This window comes from Pantherophis guttatus, chromosome 4, assembly GCF_059756535.1.
Source record: "Pantherophis guttatus breed Tessera chromosome 4, ASM5975653v1, whole genome shotgun sequence".
Taxonomy (NCBI): Eukaryota; Metazoa; Chordata; class Lepidosauria; order Squamata; family Colubridae; genus Pantherophis; species Pantherophis guttatus.
Window position 1 is genome coordinate 131538929 of NC_142066.1, and position 14707 is coordinate 131553635.

The following is a 14707-nucleotide window of genomic DNA, read 5'->3' on the forward strand; positions in this document are numbered from 1 at the left end:
AACATTTTTATTTATAGAGTTTGAAACAACTTTTAGTATCTTTGCTACTTTCAGTCATGAAAGTAAAGTGTAAAGCAATTTTATTGTGGAACATGAACCATAAATTCTATATCTTATATGCATTTTCCAAATTTGTGTTGTGTTTAGATAGAGCTGACTATTACCTCACACATTTTCAATCTTTATATACTGGTTACTCAGGAAGGAACTAAGCTATTCAAAAAATGATTATTTGGTGTTAAAACAAAACAAAAGTTATCTGCAATTTTCTCAAAATCGTTCATTGGTCTACAGCACCAATCAATGCTCACTGCCCTAAAGGACAGAGCCTGGGGTTGTAATAATGCTAAAGTCAGCTTTTTTTTCTGTCTTCTAAAAATCCACCTGTTCATATTACTTGTGGGAACTAGCTTACATAATGCCTAGCTTCGCAGCTTCCAAAATAAGGTACTGTGTTGCATTTGGCTACCAACGAATCGATGGTGAATTGCCCTTGATCTAATCCATGAATTAGCCTTTTATGTGCTTAAATTCGGCCATATGGAAGCAGAACTGCCGTAGGAGTTCTCGTTTTCAGACGTGTTGGAAACTAAGGAACAAACATCTCGGGGGTGTAGCTGAAATGGCTCCAAAGGAAAAGAAACAATGCACTAGATAGCAGAGATGCTCCGGCTAAGGCCATTTCGGAGGTCTGCTTTGCGAACTCCGGACTTTTCCAAAAAGCCAGTATCGGCAGTAATTCTGTTGTGAATGGGCGGAGAGAAACCTCAAACCGAACAAACCTGCAAAGGCGTCGAGCTCCCAAAAGATGGGAAAGGACGGATCGTTGGAAGCGAAGGTGAAAAAGCTCGTGTTTCCTTTAACTGAGCGCAAGGGCAGGAGGAGAAAAAACAAGCCAAAGAACTACGTAGGCAGGCGAGAGTGTGCAAAGAACAAAGGCAAGGGAGACAAAGGGGACCCGGGAAATGCATCAGCACGGGGTGCAGGAGGCGGAGGCTGAGCTGGGGCAAGTGGAAAGGTGAGGCAAGCCAAGGCGCGCTGAATACTAACGGGACGGGCGGAATAAAGCTGTCTCTGCCCAATTTGCATGAGAAAAGAAAGGTAGTATTAATGCGCCTAGATTTATTCACTCCTAAGGCTTGAATTTGTTAAACTGATCTTTGTCTAGTAAGATTGGAAAGGTACGATTTAGGATAAAGGCGGATGCAGCTCTTAGTTCCCCTTTGTTCCTGCAGCAATCGATGACTCTTGCTTTTCATGCCGGAGTCCTTGGCGCTCTCCAACCCTAGTTGTTCACTTGCAGATGTTTCATTTCTGTTTATCTTGCTGGGGCCCTCCCGTGCCCCATTCAAAATCAGCCTTGCTGGCTACAGGTAATTGTTTTCTTCCTAGATCAGCCGATCCTACACGTGTTAGCGAAGGTCCTTGGTCTTTCGTTTTAGATCTGCTTCTGATCAGGCCTGGCTGAAAAAGCCGGAGGGGCGTAAAAGAGGCAAGAGAAGGAAGTGAAACTTTTGCTCTGTGCTTCCGAGCCACGTGGTGGTCAATCCTTTGTTTCGAGCAGCAAACAAAAATCGCTGCAAATAGGATAGGAAATTTCCTACGTTAGATAAATCGGTCATTGGGGCCTGAAGTGTGAACCCCTGGCATTATCCCAGAATCTGCTTACCTAAAAAAGATGGAATAATTTTCAGTTTTGGTTGCTCACTTTATTTTTTGACACATGCCACTTTCAACTAAAACATCCAAAGCGCTTGTGTTTCACACGACTTTTCTTCTGCCAAGAAAAGCGGGGGAGGGCGGAGTTTAGGATCTGATCAGCCTGGGGACACGTGGCAGGAGGGGCGAGGCCAGAGCCAAGAATGGGCAAGGCTAGCGTTTTTCTTTCTTTATGCTTCTTTTCTCTCCCCTCCCCTTGCAGCTTTGCAACTTCCATCTTTTTCTTCTTTTCCTCACTGTTGCCATGCAGAGGTGAACTTTGAAAACATGGATCAGTTTGATATATTCAGCTGGAGCAGAAAAGGATTGAATGCAGGTATTTGCATTCCTGGCCTCCAGATTTAAACGATCAGCACCACCTCTCCAGGCTTTCAAATAGTTACACCTGTGGGTATAATGCCGAATACAACATTTTGAAAGGCAAAACTTCAGTGATCACTTAGCTATTTTGTTATGACTTCATGTTAAACTTTAATAGTGAAATAATACACTATTTAGTTCAGCTTTAAGCACCATACATGCCTTGTGGAACCAATTTCTTACTATTATTTTTTGTTCACCATTTAAATCTGGAAATAAAAAATGGGTTTTGTCACTCCTGCAGGAGTTCAAGACTCTTCCCACATTCCTTCCTGATAATTAAACCTAAAAGATATGGGGCTGAGAGTGATTGACCAAAGGTCTTGGCTGAGAGTGAAACTGAGCTTGCTCTCCCCAGTCCTATTTCAACACATGAACTGCTTCAGTCCAACCCAATTCTACAGATTTCGTAGAACAAAAGAATATCAAATCAGCTTGTGAGATTGGTTAGACTACACAGAAAGAGTCTGGCCTATAATTTTTCAGGAGCATTTATCTGGCTCATACCCAATCCCAATCCTTGATTATCTGTTATCAAATTTGTATTGCCTATTACTGACAGCATAAATAGACTGTCTCCAGGATAATCTTCCCTCAATCCTTACCTTCCGGTTTTCTGACAATGTTCCCATCTGTAATACAGTCTAGTATTTTATTCCTGGTTGCTTTTTTCCCCTCTTTTCTTTATTTCATGTTTCCTGGCATTACTGACTTAAAAAAAAAAAAAAGCCAAAATATGATAATTTCAGTCTGGTCATTTGTGCATCGAGTAAGAATTCTGGATTGATTTTTCGATGATTTAGATTTTCATGGCTATATATGGTAGTCTTTTCTAACCTCAAAGTTTGAAGGCATCATGTTGGTGCTTTTGAAGGAGCTCATGGGGATTATAATCTCATCTGAACTATTTCCAGAACATTTAGATCCTATAGATCAAACATAGCTACTGTGTTAGAATACGTTTTGAGGTAGCATCAAAGAAAAATCACACTGAGCACTGTTCAGTAATTTATTCTAAAAAATTATACAAAGGATTGCTAAATTTCCAGTAAAAAAGATGCACTTTAAATATCAAATTTTGGAAAAAGCATTGAAGTAATGACAATAAAAAAGAATAAAATCTTAACAATTTATCTGGTCTTCCTAATTCTTTAGGAATGCCCTGATGGATTGGAGGGGAATAAAACCCCTGACAAATGAACAACTATCTAATATAGCTATCTGTGATCTTTTATCAATTGTGTTCTGTCTTGAATTTCTAGGATCTCTACTACATTCATTTTTTCTGGATTCTAATTTCACTGAACACTGATTTATGACCAAATTATATTAATCTGTAGAACAAAATACATACTAGCACATTATTAACATAGCATGAATACCAATAACAACTTCACATGACCTCCATAGAATCTTTCTGCAGATGTAAAACAATTAAACTTTTCTGAAGTAAAGTAATTGAGTTAACATAAACTTTTCTGAAGCACAAAAAATAGCTCTTAGTATGTATGTTGTAGGAAATAGTCCACAGGAAAGGTTATTTGTCTTTGCTTTTAAGCAGGGGTGAAATGCTACTGGCTGTATCCGGCTCGCAGGAGCCGGTAGTGCTGGCAGTGGGTAGTTTGGAGAACCGCTAGTGGCGATGGCGGGAGGCTTTGCCCCCCCCCAAACCAGGACATCGTCACGTCCCAGTTTTGACCATCTGCACATGCGCATAAGGCTTTGCGCATGCACAGGTGATGGTGCGCATGTAGACAACAGCACATGCACATCAGCAAACTGGTAGGAAAGGTAAGTACATTTCACCTCTGCTTTTAAAGCAAAATTCTAGGCACATAATATGGAAGAAAGGCTGGTGAAGACTCTAAATAGATGCATAATAGCAGTGTAACTTTACTAAAAAGAAGTCTCAATGTGTACTTCATTGTGTGGTTAACATATTAATTTGGGGAAAGTGCTCTGAGGATTACTGTAATAGTTGCAGTGATAAAAGTCACTTTCATCTTAATTACTAATTACTAGCCCCCCCTTTTGCTCTTTATTTTAATTTGGGTTCACTTTGGATTCTTTTAAAGAAAATTGGCTCTGATACTGATGATAATAGAAATTTTCATTGTTTCAGATCTCCAAAAGTAAATTGACAGGAATGGGATTATTTTAAAATTATTACCATAAATTGTGCCAAAAAGGATAAAAAATAGGAAAAATGGATACAATGCCTTAGAATCATACTGTATACCTGTCAAAATATATTGACTTCTGCACAGTCCTTACAACAAGTTTATTTATTTTTATTTATATCCTGTCTCTATTATTTTACAAATAACCCAAAGCAGCAAACATATTCAACACATTTTCCTTCTATTTTCCCCATAATAACCCTGTGAGATGAGTTGGGCTGCGAGAGAGTGACTAGCTCAAACCAGTTAGCTTTCACCGCTAAAGCAGGATTAGAATTCATGGTCTCCCAGTTTATAGCCTGGTACCTTAATCACTAGACCAAACTGTCTCTCCAGGTTGAAAAATAAAATTTAATTTTGAGGTTTTATAAAGCTTGATGAGGCTAGAATAACTCTTAAGGTCAGTTGGCTGATTATAAATCAAATTGTCAACTCTTTGATGAATATATCTTGAATCATGAAGATTTCTGGATGAACTCACCCAAAGTAATGAAATCATCCCTTTCCTACAATTATTTCTTATTCATATTTTTCAGGAAAAGGTCTAAGAGTTTTGTATGCTTTTTAAATATATAGACATGTGTGTGTGTGTATACACACACACACACACACACACACACACACACTTCCCCTGCTATGCCCACAAAGCCATGCCCACCAAGCCACACCAGGCCCACCAAGCCATGCCCACAGAATCGGTAGTAAAAAATTTGGATTTCACCAGTTATATACACACACACACACATACACACGCACACACACACATACATAACACAGAAATTTTAGTACATATAGCATCAACTTTTTGCATTGAGTTTACTTTAGATAAATTATGCAATATGCAGTTTTCCTTTGCTACAATTTGCTTTTATTATGCTTTGTTTTTGCTATGCTGTTAAGAGTGCTTCAAGATATTAATTATACCACTAGCCATTAATTATTAATATTTTTAAAGAATGCAACCAAAATATAAAAATATTTCATAGTTAGGATGTTGTTAGAAAATAATGTGTCAGTAATTAAGATAATCTGTAAAAATTATTCCTGTAAACATATTGCTACATTCTAGATCAGACTTTGCTAACCTGATGCCCTCTATTTATATATTGGGACTGAAACTTCTGGAATGTACAATTAGCATGACCTACTTGTATTCTAGGAATTGTGGGAGTTGTAATTCCATAACTCCCAATTGTGGGAAATGCAGATCAAAAAAATTGTCTGTAAATCAGTTTTTAATAGTTGAATTTAGTTGATTGTTTAGTTTCTATTTTAACTATGAAGGCTGCCCGGGGTCATCAATCAAATAATATTTGTACAAATATGGCTTCAGATTCTCTTCCCTGGATGGTAGTGACAGGTTCTGAACATGATGCTGTTAACTGCTTTTCCATTGATCAAGTTCCATCTGATCTGCAGATTACCCAGTTTATTTGCTCTCTCATCTGTATTTTGTTTAACCCCTTTATTGGGGATGCTGGAAAGCAAATCTCTTCCTGCTTGCTGCCACTAACTATCAGTTGTCACATAGTGGCTGTCAATCATATCTGTTTAGATTCTCCAGCCAGACCATGGGGGCTTCAGTGGACATTCTTTGGTTGAAGAACAATAAGAATATAGGTATAGGGACCATACCACTTTTATTTCAATAGCATTTACCTTAAATGGTGATGTTCAGTCCAGACAAAGCAAAAGCTTATAAGTAGCAACCAGGGGATGAAAGAGCCAAAGGCAAATAACCAATTTTTACATGACTGAGCCAACCTTTTTATATTCCAAGTTTTCTAAGGCCCTTAGAAATGGAGCAGGACTTAAACAGATCATTTTGATGATTACAATTCTATGATGCTCCAGGTCCTAGTCTGCTAAGAGTCTGTAATGCTTGGGGAGAAGTATTAGAGGTAGGTAGTAGAATTTATAGCTATTTGTTTAGCAACATTGAAAAAATGGACATGAAATGACCATTGTAGCATCCCTACAATCACAATTTGGATGCTTGGCAACTGGCATGTGTTTACTATGGTTGCAGTGTCCCAGGAACCTGTGATCACTGTTTGTGATTTTTCCAGATGGCTTCTCACAAGCAAAGTCAGATTTGCTTAATGACCGCATGATTCAATTAACACCTGCATTGATTTGCTTAACAACCATGACAAAATGGATATAAAATTGGGTGTGATTCACCTAATAATTGCCTAGCTTAGCAATGGAAATTCTGGTTCCAATTTTAGTTGTAAATTGAGGACTACTTGTAATCATTCCCCCCCCCCATACATATTTTACCCAACTCTTGGAATGTTTCAACCCTATCTCCTCAATTTTGCCCTAAAATAAAAATCTCCCTGTAAAAAAAAAACCAAACCAAACCTGTGAGTTTCTCATCTGCTCATTGTGATAGCAAGTCTCCTAGTGTATTGCTTCAGATTTTGTTCTCTTGCCATTTTCTGGCAACTTGTCAGTTCATTAGAAGTGCAGGAACTGGAAACTAGCTGTGTCCTCCTGTGTGGCTGTGCTGACAGAGCAGTTAAACATAATACTGTGGACTGCTACAGCAGCAACAATTCCTGTTTACAAATAAAAACTCCCAGCTGGGACAAGACTTTGCAACTGCAGGGCGAAGGAGTTGGGACTGAATATAATGTCAAATAATTCAAGTTGTGTGCAGAGTTCAGTCTGCTTGAAGAATGGAGTGGTAGCAATCTCTTGAACTGACAAAAGATGCTGTTTCCTTAGCTTTATTTATTTGTTGTTTAAATTTTCTCATATTAAACTTTGCCTTTTGCAGAGATCTCACTGTTGTTTTCCTTAGTTGCTGTGCGATCCAGAAGAAGAGGTTTTATTGTTCATGTACACCACAAATCATCTTTTGGCCTTTGAAACTAAAAGTGCTGCACAGCTCTGAGGATATTTAAATATACCAGCATAAGTGTCTCCTGAAAAGGAAGGAGAACATTCCAGAGGCCAAAATCCAGTTTAACAAGGATCTTCCTGCAAATTAACAATGAAGGCAGCATTATGAAAAGGAGAGGATACTTTACAACAGAAACCAATTGTTTAGCCTCTGAAATACCCACAACAGAGGAATTGCTGAAGATGACAACATTAGCAGAGATGGAAAAATTGACTTTTTGAGTAGAGAAAGGACAATAACTGCATTTATTAGTAACTGGAAATGCCTAATGGACTTTTTGCCTAAAAATGAATTTGAGATTTATGGTTTGATATCAGAAAGGGTAGATTATCAAAAGAAAGAAATTATGTTGTAATGTTAGAGAGAAAGGGTAAAATATAAAATGTATAAATGTACCTGTAACTTCTGTTAAGAACTTTGGAACCTGCTTTTTTTATAATATCTCTTTTTCTCTCTTTCCCATCTCTATTTTGCACACACATACACACACAAACACTAATGATAGCCACATCAGAAAGAAGTAGTGTGAGAAGCTGTAGAAGTAATAGGAAGGAGGAACTACAGAGGATATGAAAAGTGAAGGCCAAAAGCTAAGATTGCTCAGAATCAGGGGTGAAATGCTACCGGTTTGGACCGGTTCTCCCGAACCGGTAGTAATAAAAGCTACCGATTCGGAAAAACCGGTAGTAAAAAAATGCTACCAGTTCAGATGAACCGGTATTTCTGATGATCAGTTGTGCCGCACAATTTATTTTTGCTAGAAAGCTGAAAACATACATTTATATATCTCTAGTATTGCTCTAAATGAGCATTTTTTCAAAATTGACTATTTTAAGAATCTTGGACATCAACTCCCAAAATTTTCCAGGTAGAATGCTAGCTGGGGAATTCTGGGAGTTGAAGTACATACATCTTAAAAATTGGTAAGTTTGAAAAATATTGTTCTAAATTGTCGACAGCTGATTATTTGGTAAGTTTATTTTACAGCTGCAACATGGTAGCTATCTATAGCTCAGCCCAATGTTTCTATTCTCACTCTTACCTAGCTCTTCAACATGTTCTGACAAGTCATTCTTAGCATTGAGATTTCTGATTTAAAAACAAAAAGTGAGTCACTCTATGATTCCTTTCATTAAATCTTTTTAAAAAACTTATTTTTAAAATGTAATTTTGGTTTGAATATTTAACTGGAAAAGGGAGGTGATTTAACTTTTTTGTTTAAGTGAGATTGATTTTATTTGCCTGCTTGGCATGTGTATTACATGGAAATTTTCATAGAGATAAAAGAAAATGTTGGAAAAGAGGCTATTGTTCTTTTTTGGAAAAAGTTAGGATTATTACAGATTCAGGAAAAAAAATATTAGCAGCAGAGTCTCCAATCCCCTTCTTCCTGCCACAGAATTGCGGCGATGATGCCAATTTATTAAAAAACAAAACAAAAAAACAGGAGAGAGAGAGAGAGATCTCCAGCATTACTCTTTCATGTTTGATTTTTCATGGATCATCTGCATTTTACTTGACAAATTTATCTTTTCTCATTCTGCAGGCATGTTAGTGTAAGTTATTATGGTACTCTACTTTGAAGACTGTATTAACTTCCTGATTCTATAAAACAATGTGGTACAGCTGGTTCAAATAACACTGTTACACAATTTATATGTTTAATAAGAAAGGCAATGTTAAGATGTTTTGTTTTAATGCAGAAGGAAAAGTTTTTAAATGATAATTATATTTTAAGCACTAATTATAAGTGGATTATATTTTCCCAGCATACAAAACAAAGAGAGGGAGAAAAAGAGAAAAGAGTTCATATTAATTTCATGCGTTATTGCACAGATCAGTTTCATTTAAACTCCATCTTTATTTTTTCATATTTCAGATAAAATGTCCCATGTTTTTTTAGTAGTTGTATCTATGGAATTCTGCCTCTTAATACTATCTTAATAATAGAGATTTGATGAGGCTAACTAAATAAACAATTCTTTTTGTGCATTCATGGAAACATTCTGCTCTAGCGTCAGAATTTTGACTGACAGCTAATGTGCTTTTTAATATACCATCTTGTGAAAGAAACAGTCCTGTTGAAAATGTTCTCTAAAGACAAACATGTTAGAAGTGTAAGAACTGGACTATCATCAGAAAACACTTTGAATCATTAATGTTTTCATTAAACAATGACACGGACCTGAATAAATTCTGGGAAATGTTTGGATTATTATAATTTAGAGCTGCCAAGAATTGATCTGCAACAATAGATGTCATATAAAGCTGCAAATATAAGTAATTTCTTGCACGGATAATTCATTTTTCATTTTAGCCATGTCAAAGCAGCTTTCCTTAAACTGGTATCCTTCAGTTGATTTGTGAGTATAGCGCTTAGAATTTCCAGCCAGAATGACCAACATCATCTAGGAAGATTAGGCAAAGTAACTCAGGATAAGCAACTAGGTGCCTTTCAGATGTTTTGCATTACAGGTGCCATAACACTTGCTCTTTGGCTGTCTGGTCTTCAGGTGATGAACCCAACCTGGCTAATTTTGGCCTTCTGGCTTTGATATTATTTTCCTGTATTCTCACACGAGTTTTGCTGTCTAAGCCTGTAATGGTTGAACAAAAGATTCCCTTAACTCTTTTTAGATTAACTATGAAGCAAAAAAACCCTCTTTGTGTTTGAAGAGAATACACACACACACATACAAATTATGTATCTCCCAATCTTCTTCTTTGGTATTTTCTTCACCTCTAGGTTAAACTCACAGGAGTACTGTATGCCCCGCATCCAATATTTTGTCTTCAACACAATACATTAGACTCACCCAATTCTTAACACAGAATTTAGCCAGTACTCTATGTTTCTGGATTGAAAGTAGGTTTAGTGTTGAGAGGCTTCAGCCTTAATAACATGCTTTATAAAGTCCATCTGGTGTGTGCTGTGTTTTGGGCAGGGGCGCGTTTCAAAACCCATCGCTACTAGTGCGCTCGTGGATGTGCTCACGCACGCTTGCATGCGCACACCACTGCTGCTACCGGTAGCAACCCACCACTGGTTTTGGGCCAACTAAAGTAAGTAACTTCTCAATGTTGCCATACTTGTGGGAAAACACAGAAGTGTGCTCATCCCACTTTTCTCTAATAATTGACTTATATTTTATTAACAATTAGAGTTATATATCTGTTGAAAGCCAGTTTAGTGTACCGTGTTTCCCCGAAAATAAGACCCTGTCTTATATTTTTTTGAACCCTGAAAAAAGCGCGTGGCCTTATTGCCATACGCTCAAAAGCCCGATTGGGCTTATTATCAGGGGATGTCTTATTTTGGGGAAAACAGTGTAGTGGTTAAGGCATTACACTAGAAACTAAGAAGATGGTCCCTAATTCCTTAGGGACAAAACCAACTGGGCTAGCGCTAGTCACTTTCTCTGAGCCCTAAGAAGAAGGTAATAGTAAACCACTTCTGAAAAAACTTGCAGGCCTGGCAGTCCCCAAGAATTGGACATGATTGAATGGAAGAAAATAAAATATCTTTCATATTTGAAGATATCCTATGAATGGGAGCCCATTACTTCTCTGGTTAATTGGTTCCATTGTCAAACTGTTTTACTGTTTTACTGTTTTAAACTGTTTTACTGTTAAAAATATTTAACTTACTGTTAAAAATATTTAACAATCCTTAAGTTCTAGTTTGTAACTCCTATTTCCCTGCAGATCCCTTCAATCCCTCTTCAAGAGCTGAAAAGATTCATATACAATATATTGTTGGGTGATAGTGGTTATGATTTATACATATTTTCATGTGAAATGCAATCTTCCCTCCAAATGATCGCAGTGTAGCTGACACTTTTAAGATGTTTAAAGTTCAGTGAATGTCTCCTCCTGATTTTCCAATTATTGCTGATTTTCTGGAAGACCCTATTCTGCAAGACTCAACATTCCTTTCATCTTTCTTCTCTAGCTCTTTTTCCTTTCCCGTTGTTTTTTGCAATTGAACATGAGCCTTTAGTAGGCCATCTGGTAAGCTGGTAAACCCCTGGCATCCATCTTTGCCATTAAAATGGCAAAGCATTTAAAAAGGAAAACCAAATGTTGAAGGCTCTTTGAAGCATATATATGCTGTCTCTTTTACACAAAGAATTCTAAAGCACAGGAACATGATCTTACATTCTGCAGTTTCTTATGCTAATCCAAACTTGGAGTAGGAAAAATAGCTGAAAACTACCAGTGCTAATGTTCCCTGCATCTTTATGCAAAGAGATTAGGTTGCCAGCAAAATATATCTTTAAATCAAACACTGTTTTACTTATGAGATTTTTTTTCTTTTCTGTTTACTTCCTTTGTTTAATATATGTTTTTTCAAGCTACACTCCAAGTGAAAGAGAAATATATTACTATTCAGTAATTCAATATAAATATTTAAGTCTGGATAAAGGCAACTTGGTTCCCATCTTGTGGGACCTCAGATAAAATATTATAGGAGCTACAGATCTCTTCTTCAAAAGATGAAGATGCAAATGAGATTTTGCCATTTCTTTGTTTTCCCCTGGAATGTTTGGCACAACAGCATTTCTTATACAGAAAAGTGGATATCAAGTTTTTAATATTAATTTTATAATGTAATAAAACAATTTGTATTGAATATATTTAAATACTATTGTACATATTGATTTTTAATACATTTCTGAATTTTATGGTATCTGCCAATTCTCATTAAAAATAAAACATATTTAGAACAACCTCTATGACTGCAGCATAAATATCTGTTATATTTTGTCATTTCAAAACACATAAACACAACAATGATAGAAGTATGCCTAGATAAAGATTGGGAATATTCTATGACTGAACTAGGTAAGAATGCCTGTTATTAAATTAGAAGCATTTTTATCCGAGTCTTTAGTCTTCAAGACTCTCAGGTTGGCTTCTACGCAGTGGTGGGATTCAATTTTTTTAACAACAGGTTCTGTGGGCGTGGCTTAGTTGGGGGTGTGGCTTGGCAATCATGTGACTGGGTGGGCGTGGCTAGCTGGTCACGTGACTTTGTAGGCGTGGCTAGCTCATCATGTGACCAGGTGGGCGTGGCTATGTGCATAGGGACTACTCAGAGGGCTGAAAAAAGTCATTTCTGACTGGGCCTCGCACTTTTGACCGGTCCTCACACTTATGACCATCCTCACATTTATGCCCGTGCAGCTTTCTTAACAACCATGTCACTCATTTCACAACTGCTTCTCTTCACCATGGTGACAAGATAGGGCAAAAACGTAAAATGTGAGGACAGTCGTAAGTTCGAGGACTGGTCAAAAGTGCGAGGACCAGTCAAAAATAACTTTTTCAGCCCTCTGAGTAGTCCATATGCACAAAAGGACTACCCAGAGGGCTGAAAAAAGTGATTTCTGACAGGTCCTCGCCAGGGCCGGATTTAGATGAAAAGAGGCCCTAGGCTATTCCACTTATGAGGCCCTTTCACCTATAGTGAAAGTGTAATTTTAATTTTGCTAACAATTTGAATGTAGGCCCCTCTTGATCTTGAGGCCCTACGCTGAAGCCTAGTTAGCCTATAGGAAAATCCGGCCCTGGTCCTCGCACTTTTGACCGGTCTTTGCACTTATGACTGGTCATCATTTATGCCCATTTTAGCATTCTTAACAACCATGTCACTCATTTCACAACTGCTTCTCTTCACCATGGTGACAAGATAGGGCAAAAACGTAAAATGTGAGGACAGTCGTAAGTTCGAGGACTGGTCAAAAGTGCGAGGACCAGTCAGAAATAACTTTTTCAGCCCTCTGAGTAGTCCATATGCATAAAAGGATACAGCAATAGAGAGGGATGAAGGAAGGGAAGGGAAATTAGAGTAGGAGGGAGGGTAAGAGAGGGAGGAAGAAAGGAGGAGAAGGAGAAAGGAAGAGGAAGTAGGGAGGAGAAGAAGAGGGGGGAGGAAAAGAAAGTAAGAAGAAAAGAAAAGAGAGAGGTGGTAGGTTTGAAGAGAAAGATTGCTGTACAATAAAAAAAGATGGAAGAAAGCCAACCCCAAACAAATATAAAGATATTAAGATAAAGAATGAATTGTTAAACTTTAAAGAATAAAAGAGAACAAATATGAATAAATAGCAATAATTAGAAACACACATACAAACATACAATGTATTTTCTTTTAACAGAGTATTTGGCCGGTTCACAAATTTAAACAGTGTTTAGTCATTTCAATTAAATTTACAATTTCTGTATTTCCTTTTTGCCATATTTATTCCTCATCTATTTTTGTAAAAAACCAATATTACCCTTTATCCTCATCTCTAATCTTAATCAAATTCAATTTTTCCCTTCTATTCTATATTATACCCTTTCCCATTGTCATCTATTTTTATATCCATCCTCACATTGGTTAATTATGTAATATTAGTTGTTTAATATAAATTCAACATTTTAATATAAATCAATTAGTTATATAACTACCTTTTTGTATATTAATCAATATGAACATGAATATTCCAATTATTTCCATGCAATCCAATTTCTTACAAATCAATTAATTATATTTACCAATAATAATAAACCAAATAATTTCCCCCATATATTCCTCCAAACCACAACTTAACCATTTCTGCTTTCAGAAATATACAATTAATAGTATCTCAATTATTACAATTCCCTAGTTAAATAGAGCTTTTTTTCTTTTGTGTTTTAAAATCTTTCCCTAAATTTCCCATTGTTTGCACCTACCTTTTTTGGTGAGGAAAAAGAAAAGAATTCTGCCTGCCTAATTTTCCAATGTTGCAGCAACAGCAAAACAGTTTCAGTTTCGTGTTTCAGCAGAGCTAAGGGAAAAAAAATCTGCTCCAGGACTCTTTGCAAGGAAGCAGCAGAGCCCTGAGCAAAACAGCTGAGACAAATCAGCTGAGAGCCAGGAGGCCGATAGAATCAAGGAGGTAATTAGCCTATGCTGAAGCTCCGTGGGCCAATAAAATTACAAAAAAACCACGGAACCTTTTGTTAAATTGCTGGCTCGCCTGCCCCTCGCCCACCACTATTTATTGGCAATAAATAGTGGTGCGGAGGGGCGGGGCAAGCCAGCAATTTAACAAACGGTTCGGCTGCACCACTGGCTATAGGGCGGCCCTTTGAAGCCCCGCGGCAAGAATTTGAAGTTTTTTTTCCTCTAGCCATCAGCTGGGACTCTGGAGGCAGCAATAGATTGGGAGTGGGCGGGGTAAACGAACGGCCGGCGATCCAACAGAGCAGAGAGTGAGGGTGAGTGAAGGCATGGAAGCTGCTTTCTCCATCCTGCTCTCTTGCGTCCGGAGCCAGTGGGGAACCACGTGGCAGCCCACGTGGATCCCAGGCAGCGGAACTCAGGCTAGGGAAGGGGTGGGCAATTGTGGCTCTTTTACAACCTGTGGCCTTCAACTCCCAGAATTCCTGAGACAGCCAAGCTGTCTCAGGAATTCTGAAAGTTGAAGTCCACAGGTTGTAAAAGAGCCACAATTGCCTACCCCTGGCTACGGTAGGCTGGCGCCGCGCGGGTGGGAGGCAGGGCGGG

General features: G+C 37.7%; 1 long non-coding RNA gene across 1 annotated transcript; it reads left to right on the forward strand.

Moving 5' to 3' along the window:
- Positions 1 to 571: 571 nt before the first annotated feature.
- LOC132709925 (uncharacterized) lies at positions 572 to 8952 on the forward strand. Its single transcript, XR_009620811.2, has 2 exons — positions 572 to 1018; positions 7045 to 8952. It is a non-coding gene; the product is annotated as an uncharacterized LOC132709925 (long non-coding RNA).
- Positions 8953 to 14707: the final 5755 nt, after the last annotated feature.